Consider the following 19,014-nt stretch of genomic DNA (forward strand, 5'->3'; position numbering starts at 1 on the left):
TGGTTGGCATCCATTCCCCCTTCTTTCCAGTAGACATCTGTCTGCTTTTGCTCTGGGGAAGCCACCCCTCTCCCAAGGGTGGGCATGTCAATCAAAGTTCCATCCTCCCCGAGTCGTGGGGTGAGCGTGGAACCCAGGAGGATCAGTTGGGCTCTCCAGAAAATTGAAGTCTTGAGTGGAGTGATGCAAGGACTAAAAAGGGTTGGAGCTGATTCATCCAGAGTGTGACGCCTTGAAGAGTGTCACCATTAGTTCTTGCTTTTGGACATAGTGCTCTGCTTCTTGTTTTCTGAGTCTATTCTTTAGGCTTTGTGAGCTACCCAGTAACCTTCCAAAAAAGTCCTGCTTTGCTTATGGCATCCAGAGTTGGCATCTGTTGCTTACAACTGAGAACACCCTAGACGAATACTCTTGTATAGAGTCAGGGCTCAAAGATGGATAGATGGAACTAATCAACATGGCTCACAAAACCCTCCCCTTGCCAGCTTCAGAAAATGGCTGTGTTTGAATTGGGTCAGGACGTGGATGATTTATGTGACCTGAGGCACCATTCAAAGAGGAGGGAACGTTTGAGCTCATGGGGTTTTAGATGTCACAACCCCCAGTCCCCCAGTCTAAGAGGGTCTCATGTTTTACATGCTTGTCAGATTCATAAATCTGAGATGGAGAAGGTAAAAAAAAAAAACCCCTCAGTCCACTTCCTGGAGACCCATGCCAAATATTTCCCTGCCATGGATTATTTATCTTTAGATGCTCCTTGGTCTGGATCTTTGTGAAAGTTGCCCTCTACTAATGATGGTGCCCTTATTTCTGGACCATCAAATTCATCCTAAACTGTGAGATCATTAGGCAAACTAGTTAAAAAATTTAACACTCAAGGATTAGGCTACTACCTTCACCTTTCACCTTTCCCAAGATCGGGAGCAACTCTGCGAGTCTTCCTGTCTATTTCCAACCATCACCATCACCACCACTCCATCTTAGGCCCCACAAGCTTTTGAGGGATTCAGACAAATGCCACCTCATGAGTGGCATGTGTTCCAAAAATTTACAGTAAGTCAGTGGATGGGAATAAATAGGTATTTTACCATAGAAGCAATGTTACACATGTGCAGAGTGATATGCTTAGAAAGATCTCATTTTTGTTAACCGCCCTCAAAAACACCCCGTCACGCTCACACACACACACATATATATCCGTGTCTATATAAAGATATATAAAAATGTAGGATACACACCAGATTGCTAATGCAGATATCTTTGAATAACAAGATACTGGGCAATTTCTCTTTCCACCTCTTATTTACATTAAAATTTCTTTCCTTTCAATGAGCACGATTAGTTGTCTAATTAATCAACCAACAACTACATAACTATGAAAAGAGAAAATATACAATTAACCAAAAACTACAAAACTATGAAAAGAGAAAATATATTTCCAAAGGTATTGCATGCTCCAGGCCAGCACTATTCTAATAATTTTTTTTTAAAGATTTATTGATTGATTGATTGATTGATTGATTGCTATGTTGGGTCTTCGGGTTCTGTGCTAGGGCTTTCTCTAGCTGCGGCAAGTGGGGGCCACTCTTCATCGCGGTGCACGGGCCTCTCACTATCGTGGCCTCTCTTGTTGCAGAGCATAGGCTCCAGACGCGCAGGCTCAGTAGTTGTGGCTCACGGGCCTAGTTGCTCCACAGCATGTGGGATCTTCCCAGACCAGGGCTCGAACCCGTGTCCCCTGCATTAGCAGGCAGATTCTCAACCACTGCACCACCAGGGAAGCCCTATTCTAATAATTTAATTGCAGTGGTTTTAGAATATTAATATTTACAAACCAACACAAACATAATGCTGATTCTGTAAGTGAGCTTATTTAAAAAATGGTTTCTGAGTATAGCACTAGGCTGGAGGCATGAAGGCAGGGACTGTGTGTTTGTGTACCATATCCCTAGTTGTTTAGCACATAATGAAAAGAGGAAGACAGGAAGCAAGGGAGGAAGGGGCCATCTAGTACAGTGGAGAGAGTTTTAAAAAGTGCAGTCAACATGTTAGGCTTTCAGCTTAAGCTCTGACTTGACCTAGGTGTGTGGCCTTGGGCAAGTCATTTCCCCCCTTGAGCCTTGGTTTTTCCATCTGTAAAATGAGAAGATAGGACTAGATTGTCCTGGATCAGGGGTTGATGAACTCTGGCCCTTGGGTCAAAGCTGGCCCACTACTTGCTTTTGTCAATAAAGTGTTACTGGAACAACTCACACTCATTTCTTTACATATGGTTATGGCTGCTTTCATGGTACACTAGCAGAGTTCCGTAGTTGCTACAGAGACCTTATGATATGCAAAGTCTTAAATATTTACTATCTGGCCCTTTTCAGGAAAAGTTTGCTGGCCCCTAGTCTAGAGGACTCTCAACTGAATCCATATAGGAATCTGTACTGCTTAGGGTTTGGTTTTCCACTCCTGTGACCTTGGGTTTGTATTTTCCTCCCTGATCACTACCCATCTCAGCCCAGTGATAGGGAGGGAGGGTGGCAAGGGTTGCCTTTGAACTTCTGTGAGTCACTCTAGTGCAGGGTTCACCCCCTTCGTCTCCTGATCTGCTGTTGGAGGGTGAGCAGCGATCTGGGAGGAGGGATTTGAGGGGTGGGAATGGAAAAATCTGCCTTTTGCATGATGCTCCTCAAATTAGAAAATTGCCTGAGTAATTGATCATGCCGTCAGCACCTTTAAACGCTCCGTAAAATAGATACTCAGATCCTTCCTGTCTTGTCTCTTATGCCAGTTTATGGACATTTCTGAATACGAATCTTCATTGATTATTGGAAGCATTTTTCCTTCCTGTGCAAAATAATCATAATCATTTTCCTAAGAGGGTCAGGTGACGGAACCCGTCCTGCATGTGCATGTGCTTTTCCCTCTGATGCAGTTCTCCTGCTCTGGTTGGGTTCATGAATTACAGATTATATTCTTCTCTTTGCCATTTAATTTGTCCCATGGATGCTGAAACCATTTCAACCAACCCTGCACTTTCCCCGCTTAGGGCTTTGTAGGCAAGATAGACCTAATTTTCTGGGCAAATAACCCCTTGCTGCACCAACTGTGTCTAATCAAATTCCAGGGCCTTCTCTCCACCAATGATAACACTGATTCACAAGCATCTCCATCTGATTCTTCGGGGGAGACAGACCTCTGGTCCCAAAGGCTTGGAGATGCTGAAGTTGTGTGTAACCAATGCCGGTAATTGCTCCCCTTTCTGGGATCTTACAAGAGCTTATTACAAAGGGCTCTCCCACCTCCTGGAAAAGCACACTAGTCATAACTCAGTGCGGCTGTTTGGTCCTGGTTTTTCTCAGGGGAATCTGTCCCCATTTGACTCTGATTTCTGGGGTAAGCTGAACAGAAAATGAAGACCAAACATTTCTGAGTTTCCTCCCTTCTGAGCCCTTCTGACTGATGAGCCCTTTCCAGATCCAAGCGTTTCTCCTGAGTCGTGCCTCTGCAGCCCACATGGTCATTGTATTTCTCCAGGGCTATTAACAGACGTTACAATAAGTCAAAGAGGAGGGAGAGGATGATGTAGTCATATTTTGCTGATGGGTCCATATCTTTTAATGTCTTTCTTCCAAGGATGAAATTAAATGATGGGTCCAGAGTGTTTTGTAGAACAATGAGTCTCAACCTATAATGGTCATACAAACCTGTTAAGAATGCAAATTCTGACTCTGTAGATCTGGGTTGGACCAGGGATGCTGCATATCTAATAAGCTCCCACGTGATGCTGATGTTGCTGGGCTGAAGGCTTTCATTAACAGGTTGGGTAACATAACAAGGTTTGAATAAAAGGCATCCCATTGGATAAATGTTGGCTTTCCCTTACAAGTACACTAGACCCTAAGAAATGGGGTAGGGATCCAAACCCAGGTCTGCTGGATAAGCCTGCTACAGTGCTCTAGGGACTTCTGGTATACCTACAACAGCTTGACTGGGTAAAGTGAGGATGGCACAGGACTAAACCAGTGAGTGTTTCTTCTGTTCAAGCAACAAATAGGTACTGAACACCTACTCCTTTTTTCAAACCCAGTGGTAATTCTAAGTTTTGGCTGGAGGGGCTTTTATATGTCCTCATTTCTGTCTCAGTGTGTTTGAACTTGTACCCCCTTCTTGAAATGTTCTTTCTCCAGGTCTTCCTGTTGGCTGGCCCCTGCAGTTCTTTTAGGTCACAGCTAAAAATGTCACCTCCTCTTAGAGACCTTCCCTGACCATCCAGTCAGTCCAAATTACGCCTCCCATCATGCTCCACACTATTTTGTTTCCTTCAGAGCCCTTGTCACTCTTTGACATTGTCTTGTTCACTTGCTTATTTTCTGTCTCTCTCCACTAGACCGTCAGCCCCACGAGAGCAAAATTTGCCATGCTTTGTTTACTGTTTCTCTCCCGGGGCCTGGCACAATACTGGATACACGGTTGGTGTGCAATAAGTGTTTGTTGGATGGATGAATGACCCACAGGAAAGTTAACAGGGACAATGTTTATCCTGCTTCTAATAACCCCTTCTGACCATACCTAGCAGGATTTATAGGACATCTACTAATAGAGTAATGGTAAATTACTCTTAAAGGGCCAATAAAGCTACTCCCATTAAGACCTTTGTGGTATGTCAGTATTAACGGAGTCTCAGGTAATATATATAACTGAAAGCCACAAAACCAAATACACTTGGTGTGTTAGTCTGCTTGGACTGCTGTAACAAAGCCCCATGGACATGCTGGCTTAAACAACCAAAATTTATTTTCTAACAGTTCTGGAGGCTAGAAGTCCAAGTTCAATGTACCAGCAGGATTGGTTCCTAGTGAGACCTCTGTCCTTGGTTTGCAGATGGCACTTTCTTGTTGTGTCCTCACGTGGCCTTTTCTCTGTGTGTACACACAGAGAGAGCTCTGGAGTCTCTTCCTTTTCTTAGAAAGACACCAGCTCTGTTGGTTTAAGGCCCCACCCTTATGACCTCGTTTAATCTTAATTATGTCCTTAAAAGCCTTATCTCCAAATATAGTCACATTGGGGGTTAAGGCTTTAAATAGGAATTGGGTGGGCAGGGAGACACAATTCAGTCGATAACACTTGGTTTGTACAGATTCTTTTTTTTTTTTTTTTTTTAATAGCTACTTTATTTATTTATTTATTTTTGGCTGTGTTGGGTCTTCGTTTCGTGCGAGGGCTTTCTCTAGTTGCGGCGAGCGGGGGCCACTCCTCATCGTGGTGCGGGGGCCACTCTTCATCGCGGTGCGCGGGCCTCCCGCTATCGCAGCCCCTCCCGTTGCGGGGCACAGGCTCCAGACGCGCAGGCTCAGCAGTTGTGGCTCACGGGCCCAGCTGCTCCGCGGCATGTGGGATCCCCCCAGACCAGGGCTCGAACCCGTGTCCCCCGCATTAGCAGGCAGACTCTCAACCACTGCGCCACCAGGGAAGCCCCGGTTTGTAGAGATTCTGACTTAGGCTAACTCAAGGTAAAAGGGCTTATTACAGGAATATAAGGGGGAATTCAGAAGGGTTTCTTGGCGGAAGGGGCCCTAGGGTCCTCAGAAGCTAGTCTGTGATTTGTATTCTAGCTTCTGCCATCAAGGTGACTTGGCTCTTTACTGAGCATCTGCAGCGAGCATCCACTTCTTTCCATCTCACTTCTTCTTTTCTTTTTTTAAAGAGATGTTTTATATATATATATATATTTTTTTTAAAAATTATTTATTTATTTATTTATGGTTGTGTTGGGTCTTCGTTTCTGTGCGAGGGCTTTCTCAGTTGCGGCAAGTGGGGTCCACTCTTCATCGCGGTGCGCAGGCCTCTCACTATTGCGGCCTCTCTTGTTGCGGAGCACAGGCTCCAGACGCGCAGGCTCAGTAGTTGTGGTGCACGGGCCTATTTGCTCCGCGGCATGTGGGATCTTCCCAGACCAGGGCTCGAACCCGTGTCCCCTGCATCGGCAGGCAGATTCTCAACCACTGCGCCACCAGGGAAGCCCCTCACTTCTTTTTTTAAACCACTTTATTAAGGTTTGTTTGACAAACACAAAGCTGTACCTATTTATTGTACAACTTGATGAGTTTGGAGATAAGTAGGCACCTGTGAAACCATCACCACAATCAATGACATAAACATATCCATCACCTGCAAAAGTTTCAAACACTTAACATAAGATGTATCCTCTTAGCAAAATTTTAATTATACAATACAGTATTGTTAACTATAATCATTATGCTTTACAATAGATCTCTAGGACTGCGCCACTAGGGAAGTCTGTCCCTTTTCATTGTTATGAACACCATCCTGATTTCTAATTTTTGCTGAATTTTAAACCATCAGGGCCCCAAATATTATAGAGTAGAATGTTAAACTAATGTGACTTCCTATTTGCAGAGCACACTTTTGCAAGTACTGGATCCCAAACCAAAGCATTTCACCAAATAACAGGAGTTGATTCTGTCCCAGAAAGCTTGTTAGTGTGGTCCTGTTCCCTCTCCTCACATCAGCTTCGTGAGTTCTACTCTTTTTGGTCTTGAGTAGACAGGCTTTGACAGATAAGGAATTCCAAAGATACTCTTGAATGCTAAATACCTTAGCACTCATTGTAAACCTTCCCACGCCCAGGGTATGCAAGCATCAGAGCTGATGGGGATTATTTTGCATTTGGTTGATTTCACTAAACATCTTTTTCTCTTGTTGCTTTTGCTTTATTTTTATCTTAAAATCTTGACCCAACACTGTCTGCCAAGTTTGAGTAGAGATGCAGAAAGATTTTTAAATCAAATTCCCCACCTGTCCAGAATCTAGGTAAAACCCCACAGGATGTTATGTCAAAGGCCACATGACTAGTTCCTTTCTGGGGAGGGTTGGAAATACACGGAGAAGTGTGTTTCCTAGAATCTACTTTATTGTCCAAGCAGGGCTTGGGCCCTGCCCTCAAGCCTTAGTCAGAAGCCCTGGGGTTAATCTTCCTAAATGACGATTAACAGGTGGGACATCTTGAAATCCCTGTGGCAAGACCTCTGGGTCTATAAATCTGCAATGGGACCAATGCTCTGAATTCTTAATCAAGCCTGTTTCCTTTATTAATCTCTAAGAGCGGCAGTGATTTATAAGATGGGTTTCCATTTGGTCCAGAAAATGAAATTCATTTCACAAACCTATAAGTGTGGTCCAAATCAATTGGCCATGAGACTTTCCTATTTCATGCTCTGTGTCACGCTGCTCTTTTAACTTGATTGTTCCATTACCAAGTATTCACTTAAAAGCCTCTGCTGGGTCTCTGTGTCCGACGCAAATAATATCAACCCCAATGCAATGGTCACAACTGTGACTAAGGCTGGACTTTCAGATGGCTGCAGTTGGAAAGGAACAGGGGATGAGCTGAGAAAAGAGGGGGAGGTAATGGAGACCTAAATCATCTGGTGCTGAGGCTCCTGAACTGATGGAGAATGGGGTGATCATGGGGAGCCCATTCAAATGCAGGTTTCCGGGTCCCACCCATGCCCTGTCACTTTGGAACCTCTGGGAATGGGAAAAAGACACCTTGAGAATCCTACATGTGAAGCCAAAGAATCTAGGGATACGGGGAATTTCGCCCTCAGTCTAACAAGACCAGCTTGTTCATTCATTCAGACATTTATTGAACACCTACTATGTGCCAGGCACCATGGTGGGAGCCTGGGCTACATCAGTGAACAAATAGAAAAGAATCTCTAGCTTTGCGGATATGGTGACCACTTCATCGATAGTGGAAAATATAATAATAGTGATTATTAGCGCTCCTTGAATACTCACTAGAATATCTTATTTAATCCTCAGTGTAGCTATAAGAAGTGGTGAGGCTACCCCCCATTCAGAGATGGGAAAACTGGGACTAGAAAAGTTGAGTTACCCAGAGTCACTGCCGATAAGTCGTGGAGCGGAGATCTGGACCAAGGTCCGCCGATCCAGGCTGCTACAATGTGCTGTGGACTGTATGTCTTCATCTGCTTCAGAGTGTAAGGTGAGGATGGTATTTGACTAAACACGTGACTGGTCCTGGTGTTCAAGCAACAGGCAGTTATAGAGCATCTGCTCTGAGAAGACCCCTTCCCCAGAGGCGAAGACCCAAGGGTGAATGAGATCGCACGTCCGGCAGCTGGGAGAGCCTCATCAAGGCACAGTATGACACAGGTGGTAAGAGCTGCAGTGGGGTTCTGGACTGGTTACTCAGGCGCACACGGCAGGGGCTCCTGCGCATGGTTAGGAGGTCTGCAGAGGATTTGTGGAGGAGGAGGACCTGTGAGAACAGAACGGCCTGGATGATGGGGAACTGCATGTGTAGTAGTTCTCAGGTTCTTAGCCTGGCCAGAGGGGCTGGTGGGAGATGAAGCTGGAGAGGAAGGCAGAGGCCAAGTCATGGTGGTGTTCTAAGGAGTCTGAACCTTCCCGAGGGTGTTTGGAACATGTTGAATAGTTTGATAGTTCCGCACTTAAATTTCAAAAAGAGACTTTCTGCTGCAGCGGATTTGGGAAATGAGTTTCGGTGAAGCAAGGAGCCCACTTAGCCAGGTCAGAGGTAGTGGGAGGAGGCATTGTCAAAGGATATCTCAGCAACCTCACACGTGTGTGTGTCCATGAGCTGGAAATGTTGGGGGATCTCCTTTCTGAAGAAATGGTGCTATGGTACCACTCAGCTGGGGTGCTAGTCACCTGAGAAGGATTAGTTGCACTTTGGAATAGCTTCCAGGAGTCAGAAGCCAGGATGAGGCAGGCACTGGTTAGATGATGTCAATACTGATAGCCTGGAGCCTTGTCAGTTGCTGTTAATAATATCCAGATAATTTGGACCCATACACCACATATTACCCAGGCAATGATCCACTTGGTTTGGGCAAAAGGCCATGAGTGACAAACACATGATATCTATGGGGGCAGTTGGTTGGATTCAGGGAATTTCTGCTGATACCAGAAGGAAGTGTAGAACAGGGATGTGTAAGCAGAACAAGTGTTAGTCCTGCTAATGGGTGCCACCTGGTGACCTTTCGGTGATAATGGTGTCAGGCACATGATAAAGACTTGCGGTGACAGGAAACACCCTATGTTTACAGAACGATTTTCTCAGCATGGGTTCAAAGTGCAAATTGCCTGTGTTAATTTGGAAATCCTCAGAACAGCTCAGAAAGGTGAGAGTGTGTCTTTGTTAAGCCAGGATGCTATTGCTGGAGGGCTGGGTGCCACGTCATATCACATCGCTGTCACCATTGCCATCATCACCGTCAGCATCTTCATCACCACTCTTCCACTTCTTGGAATCTTCTGTGGGCCAAGTTGTGGTGATCATTTCATATGCTCGTGTCCTTATAGTGGCCACAAGGTCCTGCAGGATCGGATCCCTTGTTTCTTCTCTGTCCATCTCCTTGCTTACTCTTCTCTAACCTCAATAGGTTGCTTGCTACGTTTGACTATACCAGACACATTCCCACCTCAGGACCTTTGCACTGGCTGCTTTCTCTGACTGGACCACTCTTCCCCACCTCCTCACCCCCTCACTCACCTTCTTCAAGCCTCTGCTCAAATATCGCCTTCTCAGACTCACCCTGACCATCTTATTCAATACTGAAACTTTCCTTTCATATACTCTTAATTTCTGCTACTTTGATCTACATTTCCCCCCTATAAAACTTATCTTTTAACACTCAAAATAACTTACTTATTTCTTAATGTCTATTGTCTGTTTCCCCTGCTAGAATATAAGCTCCATAATGGTGGAGAATTTTGTTGATTTTGTTTCTTTTTATATTTCCCAGTACCTAGCACTGTGCCAGGCAAGTGTAGATGTTCAAATAATGTTGAATGGATGATTAATCCTCAGAACAATTCTATACAGTAGAGGTTATTTAACCTCATTTTGTGGATGAGAAAATGGAGATTCAAAGAGGTTAATTCACTAGCCCCAGGTTACACAGGAGAGCTGCCAATCTGAACACAGCTCTGATTCCAAAGAAGCTTTCACCCACCACTCTTTGTTGGGTAGAATCAAGTGCGGGGCTTAAAGAGATCATTGGGCTTGATGAAAGTTACTCCTTGAGATGAAGAAAGAAATCCATCTTTTTGGAACCTAAGCCCACATGTTCCCTATGGGGTCAAACCTCTTCTCATTAGCAGTTCGTCTTTGATGTAACATTTAAGCCACAGTTAAGCCAACTGAGTTGAAAATTCAAGAGGATCAGCAAATTTTAGAATATCAGGAAATGGGGTAAAACTCCAGAGGGGGACTAACCTGTCTTGAGGAGGTCTTATGGGGATCATTGAAATTAGTCCTGCCTCTGTATTCACCCACCACTGGGATCTAGAATTTTCTATGTGAGAACCCAGAACAATTTACTGCACTGGTCTATTTGTGAGCCTTGTAGGGACCCTGCTGCTTCCCTGCCCAGAATCCCTTCCTTCTTCACTGGAAGCAGCCTCCTCGTTTCTCTTTGGAGGATTACCCCGCTCCACTTACAGGTCATGTGGCTTGGGTGGGGCTGACACCCATCAGATTCAGAGCTGTGCCTGAGACTTAGTCTGGCCAACTGGGCAGTCCATCCCTGGGCCCCAGTGATTGGTTGAGGGACGGGTGTGAGACTCAAATGGGTTCAACGAGAAATAGCTCTGGGACTTTTGCTGGAGCTCTCAGGAATGAGTTATTCTCCTTCGAGTGGGTTTCTAAGCTGGCAGAATGCGAGTCTGGAGCTCCCTGTGGCCTTTTTTGAGACTACATGTGGAAAGTCTGTCTAGGAATGACGTTAACAAAGAGGGAGGAGAAGAACTGAGAGCTGGAAAAAGGTTACTGGCATATAATTTGAGCCCCTGGATCCAGCCATGCCTGAAATCAGTCCTCTACACTTCAAAGCTACACAAGCCAGTACAGTTTTTCTTTTGCTCAGGCTGGTTTCAATTTGATTTCTGTCACTTGCAATCAAAAAAGATTTTTGCTTAATACAAACGGGTTTGGGTTTTAAGTTGGAGAAATAAACAAGTGGGATTACTTGTGTACCAACACAGTCCTAATAGGAAAGTCCACTAAAAGGGAGGGGATCGTTTCAGACCCTCCTTAATAGAAATGAATGATACTCAAGTCACTTTATAGCTACCTATATGAGCCTGTACTCTTATTCCTTTAAATAGGGGTTTGAGCTGGAAGGTTCATGTTTTTCTGCATTTGGGATCCCTCTCAGTCAAAAAGCCTGGGTCCTTTTTTCTTCCCTTTTATACCTTCCTTTCCCTTCCATTGAAACTTGCTGTGACCCAACTGTGCAGAGAATTAAACGCCTTTGTACTCTTCAGTGTAGCAGCCCTCAGGCCTCCTTTCCTCCAGATAGATTTCTATCTTCTGAACGTATCCTTGTATGTCCTGTTCCCAGAGCCTTAGAGTGGACAGACTAACTCATACTAAAGTGTAAATGGCTAACAACTCAATATTTTAAGTGGAGTATTTGGATAGGGCAATACTTTAATCCAAAAGATGGGAATGGTAGGAAATGTTAGAGGCTATTGAATGTGATTCCTTTCGGAAGGAGTGGGGAGATTACCAGCATGGTTTTTCGTCTATTCCACCTGTATGTGAGTTTAGCCTCCCCCGTGTTGGAGGACGGTGGGGGCATTTTCCAAACCTCGTATGCTGTAAAAAGTCAGAGGGGTAAAGGAGCAGTGACAGTCCAGCCTGGGCCTCTGCATCGCTCCCCACACTCCCATCCCATGAGGCTGGGCGTTGACACGCTGCTGACCAGCAGCCGAGAATAGCCTGGCACTGGTCCCAGAGGCCATCCTCCCCCATCCAGGACTCGGAGGACAGAACAGTCCATGCCCTGTAGCAGGAGGGTTTCCACCTAGCACCTGATAAGCTGGAGCTGAGTTTAAAGAAAGCCCATCAGATGGGACATGTTTTCAGGAATAAGACGCCCCTATCGGTCCCAAGTGGGGGGTGATGGAGACACTGGTGGACTTAATGCATTGCTGGCCCAGACCCAGGCTCTGGCGGCCCATTCCTCTCAAATTCCTCTGTAATCAGCTAAATTAGCCCATTGATAGTACAGCTCGTCAAGGGGCAGCTCGGAGGAGGGATTGATGGACGGTCACCTTTTCCAGGAGCTCCGGACTGGGGGATAAATGGCCCATTTACTCATGAGGTTGCAATCCAGTGCTCTCCCTAGGTCAATAATTTTTTCTTTCTTGCCCTCACTCTTCCTGGTCCTGGGCAGAAAGAAGCCCATGCCATATCAGGTCTGACTCTTTCCCAAGCTGGAGTGCAAAGCTTGTCCTTAACCCACTCATTGCCGACAGAGTACAGCCATCCTTTTAGAGGGGAGGTCCTTCCTTTACATACACTGCACATGCACAACTATAACGTGAGAGGCCCCTCTCCATAATTATCCTGCAGGAGAGAAGAAGTTGCAAACACTTAGGTCCCTGTGAGGTGTCTCACACGATGGGACACTCCTGCAATTATTTTATTTAGACCAGCAAGGTCCTATTTAAGAATAACTTGGACATCAAAGCTAGTTCTTTGGAAGATTTCAGCATTCACCTGTCAGAACCAAAGAGACGTAACAGTAATTCCAGGAGCTATGACTCAGAACTGCCAGTATTTGATGTCAGTGTAAACAAGCCTTCTAAAGATGACTTTACAAACAACCCTGTAAGCAGTGGTGTTGTAGAGGTCACATCGAGACACCTACAGGATGCATGAGGGAAAAACACAATTGTCCCAGCTGTCACCATGTTGTGTTTATCAGTACCTGTGGTCTGAAATAACATTTCTAGTGATGGCATATTGCATGGGTTAAAAACGGCTGCGTTTCTAAAACACTTGGGCAGAAGTGAACGTGACTTGAGCTGGAACGCCACGTGAGATGGTACAGAAAGAGGCTTTCTTAAGACAACGATGCAGGCAAAGAGTTTGAATGAAATTGTTTCATGGTATGTGAGAGTGGGAGAAAGTAGATTTTCTAAATCAACATTATTTTACATTATATGTAATTTAAAAATATATGTCAGACTCAATAAATTACATATGATAAGTGTAAACACTGGACTCTATCTAGTCCCTAAAAGTTGTAAAGTCAAGTTATATATACATGTATATGTGTACATATATATGTATATATAATTAAAAATTATTTTTAGATTTTCCCATTGGGAAAAGCATGGGTTCGTCTTATAGGTGGGGTCACCTTATATTTGGAATTCTCTTATATTCAGGTATATACCTAAGAATCTTGGGTATTTCTGAAGGCACACGGATGATTTCTTGAGAGACCTGGATAATTTTTCTTTCGGTCTTAGATTTAAATGTGGTTAAACTTTTCTACTTTTTTTCTTTTTTAATGTGCTTGGAAAAACAAGCAAGGAAAAAAGAAGGTATGTTTGATTTGGGATAGCATTTTCCAAAGTGAATTCTGTCCTGGGAGATGCTTCATGAGAAAAAGGGTTCCATCATCAATAAGTTTGAACAGCACCGTACTCAGTTGCACCTTTTTGAGGAGTCAAATGTACTTGGCATATCAAAGGCTCTGAAAAGTCTTGTAATAAGGGAATGTACCCAAGAAAACGAATTTAACTTAGAGCTCCCTAAAATCACTAGATCTTGAAACTCTTTTCTTACAAAACACTTATTACCATCACACAAAATAAAACTGAATGGTATCCCGGAAACAATGAATTTGAGCTGGCATTAAAAATTTCAAGGGAGGTCACAAATATGAAATATTTTGCACTTATCTTTGGTATTATTTATATAGTAGAGGGCGTCTAGGTATTTAACTGACCATGTAAGAGTCCATCCCTTTTCTCTCTGATGGAGTACACAAATTGTATACCATGGAAGGCTTAGATTTTGTGGCCAGGTAGGCGTAGAATCATACTCTGGCTTTGCTGCTATCAGCTGTGTGTCCTTGAACAAGTCTCTTCACCTCTCTGAGCCTCCATTGCTACCTCTATAAAATAGCAGACCAATCAATACTTACCTTAAAGGATATCTATGAGAGATGACATAAGATGATACAGAAGTATCTAGCCTCGTGCCTGACACTTTTAAGGACTCAGGGAATTATCGCTGCTGTTTGCTATAAAATTTCTTCTCACAGCCCCTGAAGTTTTGTAGGTTTGCTCACTTGGCCCAGCTTTATCTGGTTAGCATGCTTGAATTGAGTTGAAAAAAGAGCGATTGTAGCGATCAAGTTAGGGCAGACTTCATTGTCAAGGCATTTATCTTGGGAGTATGCAAATGACCTTGCTGATTCCCACCTGAGAGATTCGGGAAGACTCCCTCTCCTATTCTCCAACCCCCAGAGAAGAAGCCTTGTCCCAGGAGTGCAGCCACATCACAACCAGCTCACCAGAAATGAGGCTACTGGCAACTTCAGAAGTCATACGATTTCTTTCAGGAGAGCTGTCAGCTTCATTCATTAAAAAATGAAACTCCGCTTTATTGTATTTTAATGACGAAAGTCAAATATACACATGATAGAAATTCAAATACGACAAATGTCTGATGTAAACAGTGAGAGCCTCGCTCTCATTGACACTCTTCTCCGGGGGGTTGGACACTGAAAAATTTGCCGGGTTTTCTTAAGGACCTTTTCAACATCATCATCATCATCATCATCATCATCATCATCTTACAAGCATCTTCTGAGTGCTTAATGTACCAAGCCAATGAAAATCCCTTCCATCCATCTCTCATTTCACCCTCACACCACATCGCGCATGGGCTGGGCACTAGCGTTTCCTCTTATTTTACGGGGGAGGCAATTGGGGCTCAGAGAGGTTAAGAAAACCCAAGGTCACACAGCTAGGAAGTAATGGAACTGGGTTGTGAACTCCAGTTGGTTCGACTAGGGTCCATATCCTTAGTGATTATTACACACACACAGACACACGAACACCCCACAATTTTCTATCACCAGATAGGATCATATTATCCCTAGTGGTTTGCAACTTATCTTTTTTCCTTAGCTGTATGTCATGAACACCCTTCCTTGACAGGACCTATAGTCCTAGCTCATTCCTTTTAACAGCTGCATACATTCCATTATGGAGATGAACATAATTTATTTAACCAGTTTCCTGCTGACGGGAATTTGTCCATTTGTGACTGTTCCCTGTCCCACCTTGGCCCCAGAAGGGCTGAGCTTCCTTCAGCTCTCCGGCTTTCAGAGGAGAATCAGCATCGTGTCTCCATCAATCTAAGCTATGTGGTCTTTAAAAATACATAACCCAAAAAATAAGGCTCCATTAAACAAACTTATAAAATATGAATTAGTTGCTTACCCTGCTCCCTGTTCAAGAGCATAAGGGTCATCCCCCCGGAACTTAGGAATGGGGGTCTTCTCTGGTCTTCCTCCCTAGGTTTACAGGAGGGGTGCCACCCTCTCAGATATGGGGTCTTGAACCCAGTTAAATTGTGCACCTCAAATGGAAAGGACTTAAGTAATTTGCTGAGCCATGAAGCACAGCTAAATGTACTTGAGTGAGTGAGTGTGTGTGTGTGTGTGTGTGTGTGTGTGTGTGTGTGTTCAGGTACGCTTTTATCAAATCATGCACTGAACAAAAATGTGTTCAGATAAACTCTTAGGAATGCAGTGAGTTGACCACTGATGAAGAGGCTGGGGAGTTTTGTGGTTAAGGCCATGGATATGAAGCCAGACCACCTGGTTTGGAGGCTTGACTCTGCCATGCGCCAGCTTTGTCATCTTGGGCAGTCACTTCATCTCTCTGTGCCTCAGTTTCTTCATCTGGAAAATGGAGATAATAACAGTCCCTACCTGGTGGGGTGATTGTGAGGATTAAATGAATTCAAATAAATAAAACAGTAAGCACCTGACACATAGTATCATACATGGGTTGGCTGTTATAATGATTAGATATGTGTTCACTATTATAAATCTTTTAGAATTACACAATTAATATATGACCACTGAAAAGGCAGTATTGATTAGCAGCAACAAGGAACCACGCCTTTGCTCCCTCAAATCACCTGTACTCCCATCTAGAAAGAACCACTGGGAACACTTTGGTCTGTAACATTGCAAACATTTTCCTTTGTGGGTGTGCACTCTCTCTTTTGCACACACACAGATGCACACCCCTCCACATTCACAGGTGTGATTTAATTATACAAAACTTATATCTTAGGTACTCTTTTATAACTTAATTTTTTCACCTAACAAATTATCAACATACCCACTGTGTTAGTTTGTCAGGGCTACCAAAACAAAATACCATATGCTAGGTGGCTTAAACAGCAGAAATTTATTTTCTTACAGTTCTGGAGGCCAGAAGTCTGAGATCAAGATGTCGACAGGGTTGATTTCTTCTGAGGCCTCTCTCCTTGGTTTGTAGTTGGCTGTCTTCTTCCTGTGTCCTCACATGGTGTTCCTTCTGTGTGTGTCTGTGTCCTAATTTCTTCTTCTTAAAATGACATCGGTCATATGAGATTAGGATCCACCCTGATGACCTCATTTTACCTTAATCACCTCTGCAAAGATCCTGTCTTCAAATTACTGTCACATTCCAGGGTACTGGGGCTTAGGACTTCAACGTATGAATTTTTAGAGGACACAACCCAGTTCATAATACCCGTTTTTGGGACATCAGATATTCTCTGAACCAGAAATCATAGACACATTTTGTCTTGTGTGGTGACTCTGATCAGCTGGTATATCAGCTCGTATAGCCTGGAAGGTTCAGTGTTGTGAAGGATTCTGAGGTCCTCTCTGGGCACAGTGGGGAAGGTTAAGATGATGTCTGCTGTAGGTGAAGGCCTGGGGAGTGGTGATACGCATGTAGTGGGTTGTGCTTTTGGCTGAATCCAACTTGAGCTGGCCTGCTTTGTGACCTAGCTTTAGTCTATCTCATTACAGAGAGTCATGTTGTGTGGTAGCCACACCTGGAATGTGGCTTTGCCTACACTGGTTCCTCCCGTCCTGACCACCAGGGTGATAATGATGCTTGAGGAGTGGATGGACATGGTTGAGTCCATGTGGCTGACACCACTGGCCACATAACTCTCAGCTCTGAAGAATCATCTGCAATGGGCTTGACTAGATTTTCTCCCCTCTGAAATGACCAGGTGCTTTGGATCATCTGGCCACAGTGACTGACGTTTGTTCTGCTTGTGCCACTGCTAAGTAAGGCCTGATTTAGGGCAAGGAAATAGAGTCCATGTGTATCCTTCCTTGGCTCACAATTTCATTTTGAGGGACCCTAATCAATTTATCAATATACAGTTTTTAGTTATATCCTACCAGTGATTTGGAGATCAGCAAGAAAAAAAAAAAAACTTGTGGAAATAGGCTTTCTATATCACTTTTCATCATTTCATCTTTTAATTCAGCAAATATTTATTGAGAGCTTAAACATACAAAGTGTAATAGCCCATTTAAGAAATGCAGAAAGTGAAGCAGAGGAAAGGTTAGAAACTCTCTCTTGTATTTGATGGTTAGTCCTTTTTTCTTGACTGCCATCCCATTATTCTTTCTCTTCCCTCTTGTGCAGAAATGCACATCTTAAGACACCAGGAAGATCCTGGCACTGAGAAGAGAATGAAACAACATGTCAGCATCGGGGCAGGGCCGGGGAGAAAGCTTTTATAGATCAAATTTAGCTCCTGCATTACTCAGGTGGTGAAATGGAGTTTGTGAGAAACTAAATAATTGTCAAAGTCATATAGGTTGTTGGTGGCCGAACACGATCCTGGAGCCAGGCATTCTCCTTCTTGGCTTGATCTCATTCTTGGGCACCCCAAATTTGACTCTTTTGTTATCTTGGAACCCCCAAATGTGTAGGAATCAGGTGTTGTTTTTGTAAGCATTTGCTAAGAAGAGTTACGTTCAAAAACTTTCCACCTGAGGGAAATTGCCGAACAGTCACCTGAAATGTTTCCAAGGGGTCTTTCAGTAATGTACATTCCTCTCACCTAGGTAGCAGAACACCTGGTCCACCCCATCTCCATTCTCACTGGATGTAGCCATTCACAGTAAGGACAACCACAGAAACAAAACTTTGCTAATTCGATAGCGGGAAAGATGACATCACAGTCATTTTCATGTTTCCTTCTTTGACCTACAGTGTTGTTGTGCATTTTCTGATATGTTAATTGCCTATATGTATTTATTCTGATCGGAATTGCCTATTCATGTCCTTTGCTCATTTTTCTATCATAAGGTTTTGCAAGTATGCTTTACATAGGAATATTAATAACTATTTTTATAATTAAAACATGAACCTTGTGGATGCTGCAAATACTTCAGCAAATGTTTTTGTATGGATTAAGAGGCTTTGCCATTTTTAATCTTTGCCATCTCTGTGGTTACTCCACCAACTCCCTTCCTCCTAATTATGTGTATCTTGCTTATTTTTTTCTTGATTAAACCCCTCGGAGTTTTGTATCTTTGCTTTGGACTTTTAAAATCTAAACTCACATATTTCTCCTTTTCTCTTGGTTCATAGTTCTTTGTATTTTCCTCCAGTTGTTTTTTGTTCTTTTCTAACTTCCTGAGTTGATGCCCAACTCATTTATTTGTATCCTTTAAAATACAATAACGGTAGCATTTAATACTATGACTTGCACTTCTGATTACAGCTTTGGGCACCTCCCATGTGATTTTTAAAATACACAGTATTCTCATTATTGTTATTTTCCTTGTTGTAATTGTTGGGTTTGATTTCCTCTTTGTCTCATGCTATTTGGGACGTGCCTTTAAATTTCTAAATAGGCAGGGTTTTAAAAAATAAAGTAATATCTAGTTTTATTACCCTGTGGTCAGATAATTCAACTTTGAGCCACTGCTTGACATTTTGAGTTCAGAAGCTCATGTATCTGAGATAGGCCTGAGAATGCCCCTGCTCTTTGGGAAGCTGAAGGTCAGAAGATCCTCTGATCCAGGATGGAGTTGAAACTCTCTCCAGAGAGTTCTCGTCTGTAGGCCTGGTGTGGGTAATAGTGATGGCTGTTAAAAAGTCAAGGGTTAG

General features: G+C 43.6%; 1 long non-coding RNA gene across 1 annotated transcript in view; it reads right to left on the reverse strand.

Moving 5' to 3' along the window:
• LOC132347788 (uncharacterized) overlaps positions 1-16,408 on the reverse strand; it is a 32,854-nt gene extending 16,446 nt beyond the window's left edge. The window contains exon 1 of the long non-coding RNA XR_009497297.1: positions 16,306-16,408. This is a non-coding gene — a long non-coding RNA (uncharacterized LOC132347788). The remainder of the gene's footprint in view (positions 1-16,305) is intronic.
• Between the last annotated feature and the right edge of the window lie 2,606 nt (positions 16,409-19,014).

This window comes from Balaenoptera ricei, chromosome 14 (assembly GCF_028023285.1).
Source record: "Balaenoptera ricei isolate mBalRic1 chromosome 14, mBalRic1.hap2, whole genome shotgun sequence".
NCBI classification, from domain to species: domain Eukaryota; kingdom Metazoa; phylum Chordata; class Mammalia; order Artiodactyla; family Balaenopteridae; genus Balaenoptera; species Balaenoptera ricei.